At 38.3% G+C, this 14,987-nt stretch overlaps 5 non-coding genes across 5 annotated transcripts; 1 reads left to right on the top strand and 4 right to left on the bottom strand.

The window, feature by feature from the left end:
* Positions 1 to 2,478: 2,478 nt before the first annotated feature.
* On the bottom strand, positions 2,479 to 2,550 carry Trnah-gug (transfer RNA histidin (anticodon GUG)). The gene has a single exon. It is a non-coding gene; the product is annotated as a tRNA-His (tRNA).
* A 3,996-nt stretch (positions 2,551 to 6,546) lies between these two features.
* On the top strand, positions 6,547 to 6,618 carry Trnah-gug (transfer RNA histidin (anticodon GUG)). The gene has a single exon. It is a non-coding gene; the product is annotated as a tRNA-His (tRNA).
* A 1,004-nt stretch (positions 6,619 to 7,622) lies between these two features.
* Trnah-gug (transfer RNA histidin (anticodon GUG)) lies at positions 7,623 to 7,694 on the bottom strand. Its single transcript has one exon. It is a non-coding gene; the product is annotated as a tRNA-His (tRNA).
* Positions 7,695 to 9,230: 1,536 nt separating this feature from the next.
* Positions 9,231 to 9,302, bottom strand: Trnah-gug (transfer RNA histidin (anticodon GUG)). The gene has a single exon. It is a non-coding gene; the product is annotated as a tRNA-His (tRNA).
* Positions 9,303 to 10,655: 1,353 nt separating this feature from the next.
* Positions 10,656 to 10,727, bottom strand: Trnah-gug (transfer RNA histidin (anticodon GUG)). The gene has a single exon. It is a non-coding gene; the product is annotated as a tRNA-His (tRNA).
* Positions 10,728 to 14,987: the final 4,260 nt, after the last annotated feature.

Here is a 14,987-nt window from a genome sequence, read left to right as displayed (position 1 = left end):
TGGTTTTCAATTTTTATTTAATTCAATGGTACATTGGTACGTCGTTTTGAAAGAATTAGTACAGGGTATGAGTCCGCAATGTTTTTCAATTTTAGGTCAGTTAAGTTAGAAGGGGGGGGGGGGGGGGTCTGAGCCAAACTTAAGCAATTAAGTTAGATTTATTATATTGAACTTTTGATGTTGCCCCTAACCCAGTCAGAAATGTAAAACTGGTATTTGAACAATGACATACTGAAAATCAATGTGCACCCGATATGGTGCAAACTTGAAAATAAATAACAATTTAAAAAAAATAATTATGTTAATGTTAGCTCATGTGTAACCATTGTTCAGAAACAATAATTGGGATATTCCCATGTAATTCCATTGTAACAGAGATCCACACCAGACACAGTGGAATAGTCTGTTGAGCAAATAAAACCATACAACAAATCATGCCTGCTTGTGCGTGTGTTTATGAAAGCCCCTGAAATCCGTACAATTTGAAATTTCCTGCTTAATAGCATGTGTACTCGTCTCTGACTCGTCAACGCAGCCTACAAGCCCTAAAGCCAGTGTTGTGGCTGTGGTCAAATGAATTCATGTCGCTGCCTACCTATTTGAGATGCAAGCTGAATGGCAGCTATTTAAACATGCTTCGCGGACTTGACCAAAGATAGTGTAGATGATACACAGAATCGTGAATGGAAGTGCTAGAGGAAAAATTGAGGGTGCAAGTTTTCAGTTTGAGAGAGTGACACGAAAGAACAAAACCAGAATGTAAATCGATCGGTTACATAAAGATTTATCATCCCTATATGCCGAACGTCAGTCAAGGATAACAAGTTTATACAGCAACTTAGCAAGGGAAGTGTGCCAGATTACTTAACACACTAAAGAACAGATTAATTTAATAATAGTTATTGTTTTCAAAGAAAACGAAATGATATTGCCACGTGGAATGGTCAATGTCAATGGAACTAATCCCAGCACCGATGGATTGAAAACTGGGTCGTTGTCGCAATACGATTTAAATTGCAATGATGTGTTGTTTTGATTTTCGTCACAAAATTACAAAAATAAAGCTTGAAAATCTTGTTTCATAGATAGAATCACAGCCGCTTGTGGTTCGATACACTGCGAAAGCCAGAAGTGTACATGTCTAATATTGATGACTCGTATGTTCTGTAGTGGCTGGGGCGCTATCATAAAATACACAACAGAGGTAGAATCAGGTGACGGTCCCTCCACCACAAATTGTTGACAGCAACGATAGACACAAGCAAAATGTAACATTAAGTATTTCTTATTCTCTGCATCGCTTTATCTCGATATGAAATACAAAACCTTGAATGTGAAATATGCAGGTAAGCTGTGATAAATGAAAGTTGTTCTTCCGACAAACCGTAGATATATATGTTATTGATGTTTCAGGTGACTTTGAAAATCGTAAAGTCCCTTTAAAGGTATACAGCCACCTGTAATCTAAATATGCCCATATATGGTCAAAGGGGCCTTCCTTGGTATTCAAAATGCCCATGTGAGGGCGCTGTTTTTAAAAAGCGGCCACCCGCTTAAAATCTGTGATTGTTTAGATTTTCTCTTTCCATGGTAACTGTGGCAAAATTGGAACAGGTGACAGTATACCTTTAATCTCCTGTTTCCGATATCTTGCGACAGGAAATGTATTAACTTTTGAGGATAAAAGAAAGAGACTTCAAAACACGTCGACGCAAACACTTTGAACGTTTCTGACACTGAAAGCCAAGCTGATGTCTCACTTCATGCTGACCTGACGCATGTCGATCTCAGGTTGTTTTAATAATTAATAACTATCCAAATTAAGCGTTTTAATTTCAAACACTTGATCTACTGAGTAGCTCACTCCCTTACCCACTCCCTAATCGTAGACTTCTGCAAAGAACTTTGAAAAGTTGGCAAGCCTTGCTTTAAGATCTAAAGACGAACGTCATCGATTCTGGATAATTGTCCAACAACGACTACCTGTAGACACGGAAGCTAATCTGAACCGTTCAGTTACGAGCACGATCTGAAATGGTTGTGAGCCAATTTAAAAGATTTTGTTTGCTCAATCAACTATCAAGTTTCAGAATCTTCGAAAATAATTGTCAACTTTTTGAATACCATACAGTCAATATAACGACTGTGCTCCGAGAGAGAGAGGGGGAGGGAGGGAGGGAGAAAGGAAGCGTCAAGTGCCTTTCCCGCCAATTAGTATTCATCGAGGAGAGTTTTAACGGCAACTTGAGTAGTTGCCCATGACTCATGTCGACATTACATTTCTGGAAGGGCATTCCTTGGAGAGAAACCATCAACTCTCCAGATTTAGAGAAAATGAAAAAAATGGAGGCAAACTGTTTATTACTGATAAAAACTGACCCGTTTATTTTTCTATATTCGTCAAATGGTAGCAATGTCCGTTCTTGACAAATGTGATATAAAAAGTCGTCAGCCTTGCCGTCCTATTACACCTGTTAATGCCGAGACCAGGATTCGAACCTGGGTTATTGCGGCCACAACGCAATGTCCTAACCACTAGACGATCATGGCGAGTTAACTGGCTGACTTACCGAATGAGAGTCTAATTATGTATTTTAACTACCGCTATAAATGTTGATACCTGAAGCACGATTGATTGCAACACACAACAACAGGATTTTTAACACATTCTCCCTAATTTTCTCCCTAAATTTCTCCCTAATTTTCCTAAAATCACATCCAAAATCGTCACAGGTCCTCAGTCGCTATTGATAAAATGGGTTTTGGCCGGAAATGGTGGTGAAGGGGTAAAGGATCGTCGATAGTCGTCAAAGTCTAAACGCATTCCCGTTGCTTTTTCTATGGAAACATAATCATGCAAACAAATCAAAAGGGACGCATTTCTTCAGCTTCTCAGTCAGTTTGATACTTTTTTGCCCAGTTGCAGTGGGTGTGATTTTCAGTACATTGCTTCACAGTCCCTCTATCCAAGAGGGACTGTGATTGCTATAACCTATTTCCCAAACCAAAAACTCCATCAAATTTAATTTTTATGCACTTTCAGTACTTTACATGGTAATATTCTGTGTGTGAAGTGCAGTCTCCTACATGTTCTAGATCGATTTGAAATGCCTAGCATTCAATTTGTCAACACAGACCTTATGCATGTAATGTTCTATGTTACTGTTGACAACTGAATAATTCATCTGTGCAAAGGACTTATTCACCCGGCTAATTGTACACAATGCTGTAAATGCGTCACGTTGGCTAGCTTGATACTCTCGATTTCGACAAAAAGAAGGAAAGAAAGAAAATGTACATGTTTTCTGATACAAAAATGACGAAAAAGTTATATAGCTTTTTGCCAGTATAACACGTCGATAATTCTCTGTGGGAGCGAAGGACAGTTGCCAAAGTTTGCATACTGCATCGTCGTTCCAGAGGTATCAACAACATAGGTCAAAGCTCACGCTCCCTTCGGTCATGTCAATATGATGTCATCATCAAGATGGATTCATCATCATGATTTATCGACAACTACTTGTAAGACGTTGACACGTGTGGGAACAGGCCTGAAGCGTCTACAATGGACTTTGTCCCATGTCCGATAAATATACACCTTCCAATAGGGAGTTATATCCTTTTGATGTACGCTATGAATACTAATTTTTTGCAGTTTATGTTATTGTTTTTTTGCCAGTTTTTATCTCGGATAAATGTTTCTGGAAACATGCCGTTTACAAAAACAAAGTGAATCCGCCTTTGATTCCCACAGTGATTGTAGGTGGTCCCCTTTCATTCGGCTCTGACATTCAAATTGAACAGAGCAGAACCTACCAGGAGTCAATTGTCTTTCCCAAACGATACTTTACTCATCACTCATGCCCTCTATCCACATTTCTTTCAAGGTGTCCGATTCTTTCAGACTCTAGGTTGTTTTAGGATATATGGCCAAGCGTTTTGCTGCAGATTGTTAGGCCTTACTACCAACTATAGAGGGGGAAATACCTTTAAAGGGGGGAACACACACACCCGGCCGTAAATTAACATTTTGAAAGTCTGACCGTCCTTTGCTCCAGGAAACTTTTAACTTTCCCCTCTCTAAGTCAAGAACTAAGTCACCATGTATTTTTCATAAAAAGGAATAATTTTACATTGATAGTTTAAATTCCTGAGCAAACCAAATTTTTGTCAGTTAGATTTAACGATTTCTACAGAAAACGAGGCGTTGAGAGACTCAATGTCTGTGGATTACTTCGTCGATCTGATTACAAAATAGGCTGGAAATTCAATATTGTCTACACATTCCAGAAGTCCACAAAATTTAATAGGTAAGGGGGCGTTCATTTTTAAAGAGGAAGGGGAAGTGGTGGAAATCAGGGGGGGGGTCACTTTTACAAAACATTGGGAGTCAAATTTCGACGGTTTGGCGGGGTCAAATTTTACAAGGGTTTGTACTGAATTAGGACAAAAACAACAGATTTGACCAAAAAGTATATATGAAACAGAACATGAAAATGACTTTATTTTGTCTGATCAGGATAACAAGTAGAAAAGAGCACTTTTGTTCACAAAAATAAAATTTTACAAGTTGACCAAATAAGTGTCATGGCAATGTTCACGATATAACTTTTATAATTAACACTTTGAAAAAATGGGAGGAAATAGCTCCATTTTTGAAAATATGGTGTTATATGGAGTGTTTGCAAAGATGTTTGGACTTTGTAATTACATCTGAACAAACAGGATTAACAAATATACACAACAACACCAATGGGACAAGGGCTTTCAGTTATTCTGATGAAACACTTTGACTGCCAAGTTCACTGAGGTAAACTGCATCTTTCGTACGACTCGGGTCTGATGAGTCACTTTGACTGATTGATGACAAGCCATTCTATTTTCTGTCAACTGTTCATTCACCGGTCGGAGGACAGTGGTGTAGCGCCTGTGTATCAGTGTGAGATCAATGGGACCTTGTAAATGCTCCTATTTGTTGTCTCCAAGTATAACGTTGGAGGGGAGGAGGGTGTATTACAAAATGTAAAAAAAGGGCTTCACACAAAATACTTTGAAAAAATATACTGCGGACGTTTTTCTTTTATTTTCTTTAGAGTAGCTTGTTTGATAGCAAAAATGCGAGTTAAGACAGAACGAGTTATATTGTATGTGATTGTAGTCGAGAAAACAAAATAGGAAAGTTAACCAGGTTTTACATACTGCACTTTGAAAACAACATACTGCAGACATTTCTATAATGATGCAGTTTCATCTGTGCAGACAATTATATTCTTGTAGCTTAATACTTTGTATTGCACCAGAGAATTATCTCTCTATCCAGAACTTTCAACAACTATCCAGCCGTCTTTTAAACGCATGCGCAGAGGTGATAATCAACACCATTGATAAGACGGTGCAGTACAAAGTATTTAGCCACAAGAATGCGGGCATTTCTGTTTCATTTTCTTCAGAGTAACTGTTATTAGATGTGTAGCGTCAGAAACCAATGGTTTGGTAATGGGAAATGATGAATTAATGAGGATCACCTATGAAAAAAGAAAATTAATGGAAGTGGAAAAAATACAAATTTTGATATGTTGGTGGCCATTTCGAATATTTAATGAGGCCACATGACCATAATCTGCATATTTTTGGGACAAGTGCTTTATGATGATTCTAAAAATATATAGTTATGGAGGACAGTTTGATTATTTCAGAAGTCAGACGTCATGCCACGTGGTAATTCCAAATGCCAACTCCGACCCAGCCGGGGTCTTGGGGTACTGAGGGTTAATCAATCTAATCAGATGAATGATTTTTTTTGGGGGGGGGGGCAAGTTTTACAGCTGATGAATTCGGGGAGGGTCATATTGTAGAAAAATAATTTTGGACGGAGGGATCGCTTTAAAAGTTTGCATTTCATTGATCGAACCCCCCCCCCCCCATCCCGCTCCCAAGTTGAAATTTTTAGATTTTGCGGGTCGAAATGTGTCGGGGTGTACCTTTAAACACAGACAACTATCAGCCTCTCTCTGCCCTCTTCTTTCAAGCCTGGACCTTCGGTTCCACCCTGACCCCATTCCGCGGGCCGCAGTATGGATCCAGTTGGTTAGTTGCCTGACCTTGGCTCCAGGTCTGCCCTTCACTTCTCTGCTTGACTGAGGGGGCGCTCTCCAATATAGTTATCACTGTAGTTATCACTGTGTTACAATGATGCAAGCAAGTAAAAGTGGACCACATCATTTCAGTCCAAACTTTACACACAGACCCTGCAGGGCTATTTCTTGCCGCTTCCTGTTAGGTTTCTACATTTTAAGTCTCACAAATGAAGCTCACGTGAGCAGAGGCCAAAGGTTATTTGGAATGGGTTCAAAATGAGGTCAATGATGATGCAATATTTAACTCTGCACATAAAAAGTGAAATTCGATAGAGTACCAGCACATTTTAAATCTATATTGTAATTTTCATTTTATTGTACAAATTATGAATTTTATTTAACCGTGCTTTTCTTAGTACTATATATATCCATATACTACGCGTGCCCTGCATGGTCAGCCAGGTATCTCGCCGTGATCGTCTAGTGGTTAGGACATTGCGTTGTGGCCGCAATAACCCAGGTTCGAATCCTGGTCTCGGCATTACCCCTCAGGAGTAATGGGACGGCAAGGCTGGCGTTTTTTTTGTTTCATCTTTTTTACCTACTAAATTGTACTGGAACGACAACAGCTGATATATTTTTAATTATCTGTTTCTTTTTTTGGTGATTACTGTTATCTAATTACATTACAAAAAGTAAGAACAATCGGTCGATTGCGAGGATTGAAAAACTCTCGGAGTATCTCACTCACAAAAATGTTGATACCAATAGCACCAGTAAAGATGTAGGCATAGAAACATTAAAGTTGCAATTCTCTTCACTTTATTTTCATTGTATTTTTGCATCATTTGCCCTAATTTTATCTGTCGGTTGCGAAATTATCGCCTGAGTATCAGAATCTCCTTCAGAAAGATATATATAACCAAAGAGAGTAGTAAAAAATGTAATCTGTGTAATTTAGAAACATCAGCCCAAATCTTCGAACTGCAGATAACTAAAACTGGTCCGATTTCACTGCATTGTAATCCTCAATTACAATGTATGAATACAGCATGGGCATAAGTACATAGATCTTAAATTTGAAAGCTAGGTAAATATATAAGTTTATTGCTGTTTCTTCATGAGCTTGCCGAAGAAGATTTGGTAACGATGTTAAATTTGTCATAATTTGCTAGACAGTGTGACTCGAGAACAACTATTTCTCGGCGAAATAGGTGGCCTAAAAGCATGAAACAAGAAACAGAAGAAGAGGCTTTTTTTCCCGACAAGATGTTAAAAAATTTAGAAGGCTTTAGATTTTCATATTTACAAAGATGACATATATGAATCTACAAAAGTTTGTGAGTTCGGTCAAAGTCAAGTCTACCTATCTTAAGGCGTGCATTAAATTTTGATCAGATATGATTTGTCTCAACAGGTCGCGGTGTCGTGCACGTCCTTCCCATTTTATGTTCTCGTCCGAACATCTACGAAAGATAGCGACCATATGTAATAAAAACTCAAATAAAAAGTCGACTTTGCCGTCCCATTACACCTGAGGGGTAATGCCGAGACCAGGATTCGAACCTGGGTTATTGCGGCCACAACGCAATGTCCTAACCACTAGACGATCACGGCGAGCTATTCAGCCGACGCGCTGAAAGACGTGCGCGCAAACATTAAGTACAAAATACAATAGAATTATTGATCGAATATTGACTTTCGGTTTCGCTTTATGCTCTCTGAAACACTGAACGGGACTGTCCCATTTCGGCATAGTTAGAAACGCTATTTTGTTTGGGTTTTTTGTCCTCTATGTTGCAACCTGTCGTTCCCGCCGAACTGCCGAATTGCGTTTGTAGTACTTTTTTTACGAAAATTTCAGTTTGTTGTTTTCTTTTCTTATATGTCAGTTTTCTAGGTTCCTTGTCGGCGATACGCCCATTCCTTTTCGTTTCCCTATAAAACTACTCAGTGAATCTGTACAATTCATTGGTACGTAAATCTTCCGACGCGTTGCAGGTCAACCCTCGACCTCCTTGTATAAGGAGTGTCTACATGTTCGGCACCGTTCGTATTGTGTGCTCTGTTCTCAGGCTGGAACAGCGTGACTCCAGCGGCTACGATCATATAAATGACGTAATTGTGAACGGTGCAAAAACAACTCGAAAACGAAACAGATTTGAAGATATCACTGTCAATCGGTGTAAAAGAATATATATATCTGCTTTCAAGGCCATTTGCGAAAGTCCTGTTTTATCCCAATCATATGAACTTTACCGTCTTGTGCGAGAGGTTAAGTGTCGTAAATGGCTACTTATTGGCAGCCCTCAAGTTTTGATTCTTCGTGAAATCAACGCACAATTTCAAAAAACACAAAACTAACCTTCCGCCCTTAAAAAACGACGTATTTGAATTGGTAAATTCAACGGAACTTTGCATAAATACATTGAATATTTTTAATTAGTCAACCTAATCATTCTTGGTCTACTCAGAGCATGTTGAAATATCTAGTATTTTGTTTGGAAATGCAGGGGATAAAAACGTTGAGAAATGGCGAAAGCATCGATTCTATATCCGCGCGGTTGCTGGGATGTTAGATACCCTGGACTATATAGTCATTCATCAAACGAAGTTCGCTGAATGTAGTATAAAATAAAAGTTAACATTACGAAGTGAAATTATATATAGGTTAAGGATGGTTATGTTCTACTCAGCAATACCTTTTTAAATGAAGAACGTATGTGTTTCAGATATTTTCAAGATTTTCAATCGGCAGGTATGATATAACTCACGATGCTGGTGCAAAGTCAAACTTCTTAGTCCATTTTAGGATAAAACGGCCAGTCAAAACTTTATCTGAATGTACGACATCTTCCCCCAAGCTAAACTACTTACGGTCAAAAGGAGACCGGCACCAGTCGCTTGGCATTTCTCGGTAGCAGTTACTGGATTGGCCATTGCGTTACCCCATCACGATCTACGCAAAGCAACATAATTCCGGATCCTTCAATTTACTACGTTTTGATATTTCTATGCCCAGATGAGGACTTGGAGCAAATCTAGGTCAAAAAATTAAACTGACATAGTTCGAGACAAATTTTTACTTGAATTTTGACCTGGGTGCGCGCGACGATACGACGAATTAGAATGTGTAGAAATGAAAATTTATAATGCCGAGACCAGGAACCGAACCTGGGTTATTGCGGCCACAACACAATGTCCTAACCACTAGACGATCTCGGCGTAGCTTAAATGACAGCAACCAACTTTTCCGTAGGTGAATTCGTCATAAAAGTACTTCACTGCGTACAGCTACACAAATTCACAAAAACAGTGTAATTTTACTTTCACTTTTAAAACCAATCGATGACGGAAGAAGCAGTGTACTTTTTAATGCCATGGTAACAGTGAACTCCATGATCACATCGACTCTGTCATGAACATATGACAGAGATACATTCAACTCCATTTTTTAGCTAACAGGTCGGGATCCGAAATTTTATTTGAACTCATTAATCGCACCGTTCAGTAATGGATAGAATTTCAGAACTTCCTTCCTTTATAACGAAAGCTGAACATTTCTACATTCAGTCCCTCTTAAAGTTTGCATTGAGAGATATCGATTGAAGATTTTTGGCATATAATTTACGCAAACTTACAAATAAAAAAAAGAAGAGTTTCAGTAGTGAGCTGCTGAAAGAGAAATAATTGAAAATTGTTCCCAGGTATACTAGAGAAATACTAGTTAGCGGGCGTTCAAACATGGTCGTCGAGGGTTTACCATACCGTGGAAATACAGAGATCGTTTCTGAAGCGAGTTCGAGGTAGAATGTTGCGGTGTTGCGAGTTCGTTAAACATATTTTGCTTTCATTAACATTTCTGTCCCGCAACTATTTTCAGAGCTTCTATTTATCTCAGATTTTTGCTGTAATTGACGGTACTTTATTTCAGGAAAATAAGATCGCTGCAGGCAAAATATTAAGAGTTTTGTAGTCCCATCAGGCCCCACACCTATTAGTACTATGCAGAGTAATTCAAACCTGGGTACGGCTTATTGTGGCCACAAAATAATGTCCTAAACACTGGGCGATCTTGGCGATATTATCCGCCAATTATATATATATAATAGTACTACCTTCTTTACTCTACGTAAAGCAAATCGCACAGCTTGTTTGTTTAAAGTTCACGTCTTCTGAGATTGCATCATCCTTCGCAGTGACTGATGCAACACCTATTGTACTTTCCCTTTGAACTCAGTTTGACTTTTGACCCTAGTGAGAACTGAGTACAAGACGGTCTGAGTCGACCTACTCCTAAACAAAACCTTGACCTTGTAGTGATAAACAAGGCATTAAGATAGGTGTAGCGATTTGATGTTTTTTCAGTATTTAAATGGTCCAATTTGTGTATACCGCCTTTCTACTGAAAATGTGCGTCCGTTTCTCATACACTGTATTCAAGTTGTCCAAAGTTTTTCATTTCTAAATTTTTCCTAGTCAACTGAAGTTCGGTCAAGAAATTAAGATCAAGAAATCCATTCGCACTAAAGTTCACACCAACAGTAACAGGTAAGAGAGGAGAAAAGAAACAAAATTTGCCAAGACCAGGATTCGAACCTGGGTAATTGCGGCCACAACGCAATGTCCTCGCCACTAGACGATCTCGGCGTACCAATGTGTTCCCTGTGCACTCATTGGAACTTCTAGTACTACTTAATCTGCAGTGCGCAGGTCATGTAATTTCACTCAAGTAGTATTGGAAATAGTGGTATTAGCACACTGTGGATTACCAAGCAATGTGTGAAACAATTTCAGCGTTTAAACTGTCATTACGTTCATTCCTAAGTTCGAGGATAGGAAATTCTGTTATCTCAGGGTTTCCATATGGCGAACGAGTTTTGTTTTTTATTCCCTTGTCGCTCTAAACTACCCCTACAATTAAGTTTTAGCTCCTGTTCCGATTCTATTCACGGACACGTCTGTAATCAGAAGAATCTCTTCTATCTAAATTGGCAAGTGTTTGACGACTTTGCTGCAATGCCATGCAGTCAAATAAATATTAGGGGTCAGACAAAGTATTAGATTTTTTCATTACCCGGCCTCAGCTAGTCAAGATTGGGTCACTTTTATCAGAGCCAATCATTTTAAATGCAGGTGCTCCGAACGGATGTGTCCTTTCTCGAATGTTGTACTCTCTCATGACACATTGACACGACTATTTCATCCAATGACAAAAGTACTCTGATTTTTAAGTTTGCAGATGACACGACTGTTACTGGTCTCACTTTTCAATAACGATGAAACTGCATACCTAAAACTGGCGGATATGCTTGCCCATTGGTGTACGCTCAATAACTAGGATTTGAATATTGACAAATTACAAGAGATGGTATTAGACTTTTGAAAGAATAGATCCGAGCACACTCCATCAAGTATCCATGACAAAGCTACAGAAATAGATCACCTTTCAAACTCCTGGGCACAGTTCGTTCACAAGACTTGAAGTGGGAAAATAATATTGACCACATTAACGAAGAAAACACAACGACGCTTTGACTTCCTTCGACGTTTTAAAAAAAAAATCTTTGGGGTCAACAAAAATGCCGATCTGTAATCTACAGCTTTCCAACATTTTCAATCGCGGTTTGGTATGGAAGCACTACTCAGAGAGATCACTCAACTATAAATTATGCAAAATGGTCAAGATTACATCGTATATCATTGACACTGAACTTCCATCTGTCGATTCACTTCTTAATTCAATTGTCACCAGAAAGTCAGACTCTATTATAAAGGATATGTAAAGCATCAAGCATGCGAATTCTTCAGTTGATCCCGTCTAGTAGCCGATATAAACACAAAAAGGAAAAAAAAAGCAATCGTCTCAAAGACTTTTTTATTTCCTTTTTCCCTTTATTTCTTATGGGCCTACATGAATATTACATATTGCAAGGTGTTGTCCATGCTTGTGTTCATAAAGACACCTCTTATGTACAGTCGTTATTTGCGGACAACGCAAATGTAAACTCATCATATAATCCTCTGTACAAGTGGAAATCATGAGTCATTAAAAATTCACACTGCTGCGTCAGTATCATTATCGATTTATGGTTTTGTTTATGATTTCTTGACCTATTGGTCACCATAGGCGAAAGGTAACAGGTATATGTATTACATATATAGAAATCTTAACGTCAAGGTGAATGGCCTTTGTAACAGTAGAATTTTTTGCATTTTTGGACACCGTGGTGCTAAGCACCAAAGGTGTCCTTTGTCGCCACAATGTCTGTGTCCGTCTGTCCGTCCGTCCGTCTGTCCGTCCGTCTGTCCGTCCGTCCGTCTGTCCGTCCGTCCGTAGACAGATTTTGTTCCACTCATAACTTAAGAACCCTTTGGTCCAATATCATGCAATTTGGTATTTGGTATTATCATGATGAGACTTAGATCTGATTAGATTTTGGTGGGTGTGGCTTATTAATTAATTGCTCATTTGCATATTTTAGTGTGGTCAGAACCAGTAAGGCCTTTCACGATGCTGAAGTTAGACACGGTTTCGGATTCAGTTTCGGATTCGAGAGACTGAAAGAAATTTTATATTTTCAGCCAATTGTTACACTGTGGAATACTGGATTTTCCTTACTTTCCCTGGACCTTTTTCAGCTAAAATAATATCTAATCACACTAGACGAAGTGAAAATAAGATCACAATAAAACAATGCATATATTTCATGGTATAAATTGTGTGCATATATTCACAAGTAAAATGGTTAAAAAATAGAAATTACAGAAAGCTTCAAAGCACTCTAATTTAAAATTTAAAGGAAGTGTCGAGCAAGGAAAACAATATTAACAAAAACATACTTTACATGTTGTATTAATTTGATGTTTTGATTGATGTTGTTTAACATAAATTGCATTTGGAATGTACCATACTAAACTCTCGGACTAAACTATCAGTTAATATGTTGCGTAATAAAGATAGCATTGAATGCATTTCTTTGAATTGTGCGTAGTACTGTTAGCTTGAATAGTCTGAACTGCATAATGCCCATAATTGAGATGGACAGCTCATAAGTTGTAACTTTTGACTGATTTTTCAGCAGTTTTGTCTTGTGTAGTCATGCATTACAGTTCCTTGCTCTACTGCCTAAAGTGTTTTGATTTTTTAAACTTTATAAATTATGATTATATATGAAACATTTATGTCATGAAATACATGCTACATTTATGTGATAAAATACATGCTATTTGTGCAGTAATTTCATCTAGTTTAAATATCTCCTTGTGTATCAGTAGTTATTATATTCTTCGAAAAAATAATAACATAAGCTGGAAATATAAAACAGTTATTCGAATCCGAAACCGAATCCGAAACCGAATCCGAAACTGAGTCCAACTTCAACATCGTTGGCTTTTCAACCTCGTGCATCGAGCAGCCATACTTTCTGTGTGTCGCTACGAGATTCAGTTCCTGCTACGTCTATCTACAGTCACACCACAGGCTACCCAGACAGAATGAATAAGCTTATTATTGAGTTTTTCTCACTGTTTTCTCTATCAGTTCCTCTCCTTTTCTTCATCACAGTCCCTCTATGGATATAGGGACTGTGTCTTTATGCTCTGAATGATCGGAGTAAATAAAATAAACGGTTATATAATCTAACCTAGCCTCTTATAAACCCTCTATTCATTTTACACCCATTACAAGGACGTTTATCTCTCATATACACATCTTGTAATTAATTAGTCAACACAACTTATTATGCTAATCCGTGGACTTATCAAGAGTTGGTCAACACCGCAAAGATAGAGATGTAAATGAAAAAGTACCTTTCCTATCTTTCGCGATGTTGACCAACCCGTAAAATCCCTGATAAGTCCACGGATTAGCATAATAAGTTGTGTTGACTAATTAATTACAAGATGTGTATATGAGAGATAAACGTCCTTGTAATGGGTGTAAAATGAATAAAGGGTTTATAAGAGGCTAGGTTAGATTATATAACCGTTTATTTTATTTACTCCAATCAGTCAAAGCATGAAGACACAGTCCCTATATCCATAGAGGGACTGTGATGAAGAAAAGGAGAGGAACTGATAGAGAAAACAGTGAGAAAAACTCAATAATCAGCTTATTAATACTGTCTGGGTAGCCTGTGGTACGACATTCGGTAAGAGGTTTATTTTTGTATCCGTATTTAGAGCATGTGTTAACTTTGCGTGTACCGATAATATCTGTGAGTGAATGAGAGGTGAGATTGTGAGAAGCTGTGTGCGGAAAGAAACGGCCTCGAAGGTTATCCAAAGCACGTCACTGATAAGTCGTGTTAAAACTGATAAGTCGTGTTAAAACGTGTGGCAACATCTCACCACACATCGAGTATACAGTATGGGCCCTAGTTATGGTCTAGTTTAAAAAGAGTATCTAAATTTACGAGGGATCGACTGTAACAGTGTTTTCAATATTCACGGAGTTCATTCGAAAAATGTTATTAGTCGCATGATGACGACGCCATTGTTTTACAATTAGGGCTTGGGCGTGCATTAAAAACAACCGTTCCCCTGATTTCTACCACACTTCGATTGAAATGATTCTTATAGTGGAAACTGAAAGTTCAACCCCGATTTGCGAGAATGTTTGGTTGTTTTTGGGCATCGTTACTTTTGTGGAGTACGAGTCGGGGGCCCCTGTAAGGTTGTGCCGTCACGGACATAGCGGAGTAAGCGAAATGTGGTGTTTACATGGTTCAAACTAGGATATATTTTCATTTTAACATACCGAGTCTGAAAACAAATGACCCTCCTGGTTTCACTTTAGTAGATAACTATATCTTGTATTTTCACTGATATCGTGAAACTTGCCAAAATGTCTCGATAGAACTTGTAGACCACGCTGTATTCCCGGCGTTTGTTATGCCCAATCAGATT

This window comes from Ptychodera flava, chromosome 20 (genome assembly GCF_041260155.1).
Source record: "Ptychodera flava strain L36383 chromosome 20, AS_Pfla_20210202, whole genome shotgun sequence".
Classification (NCBI taxonomy): domain Eukaryota; kingdom Metazoa; phylum Hemichordata; class Enteropneusta; family Ptychoderidae; genus Ptychodera; species Ptychodera flava.
The sequence above is the reverse complement of the archived record's forward strand: the minus strand, read 5'-3'. Positions and strand labels throughout refer to the sequence as shown.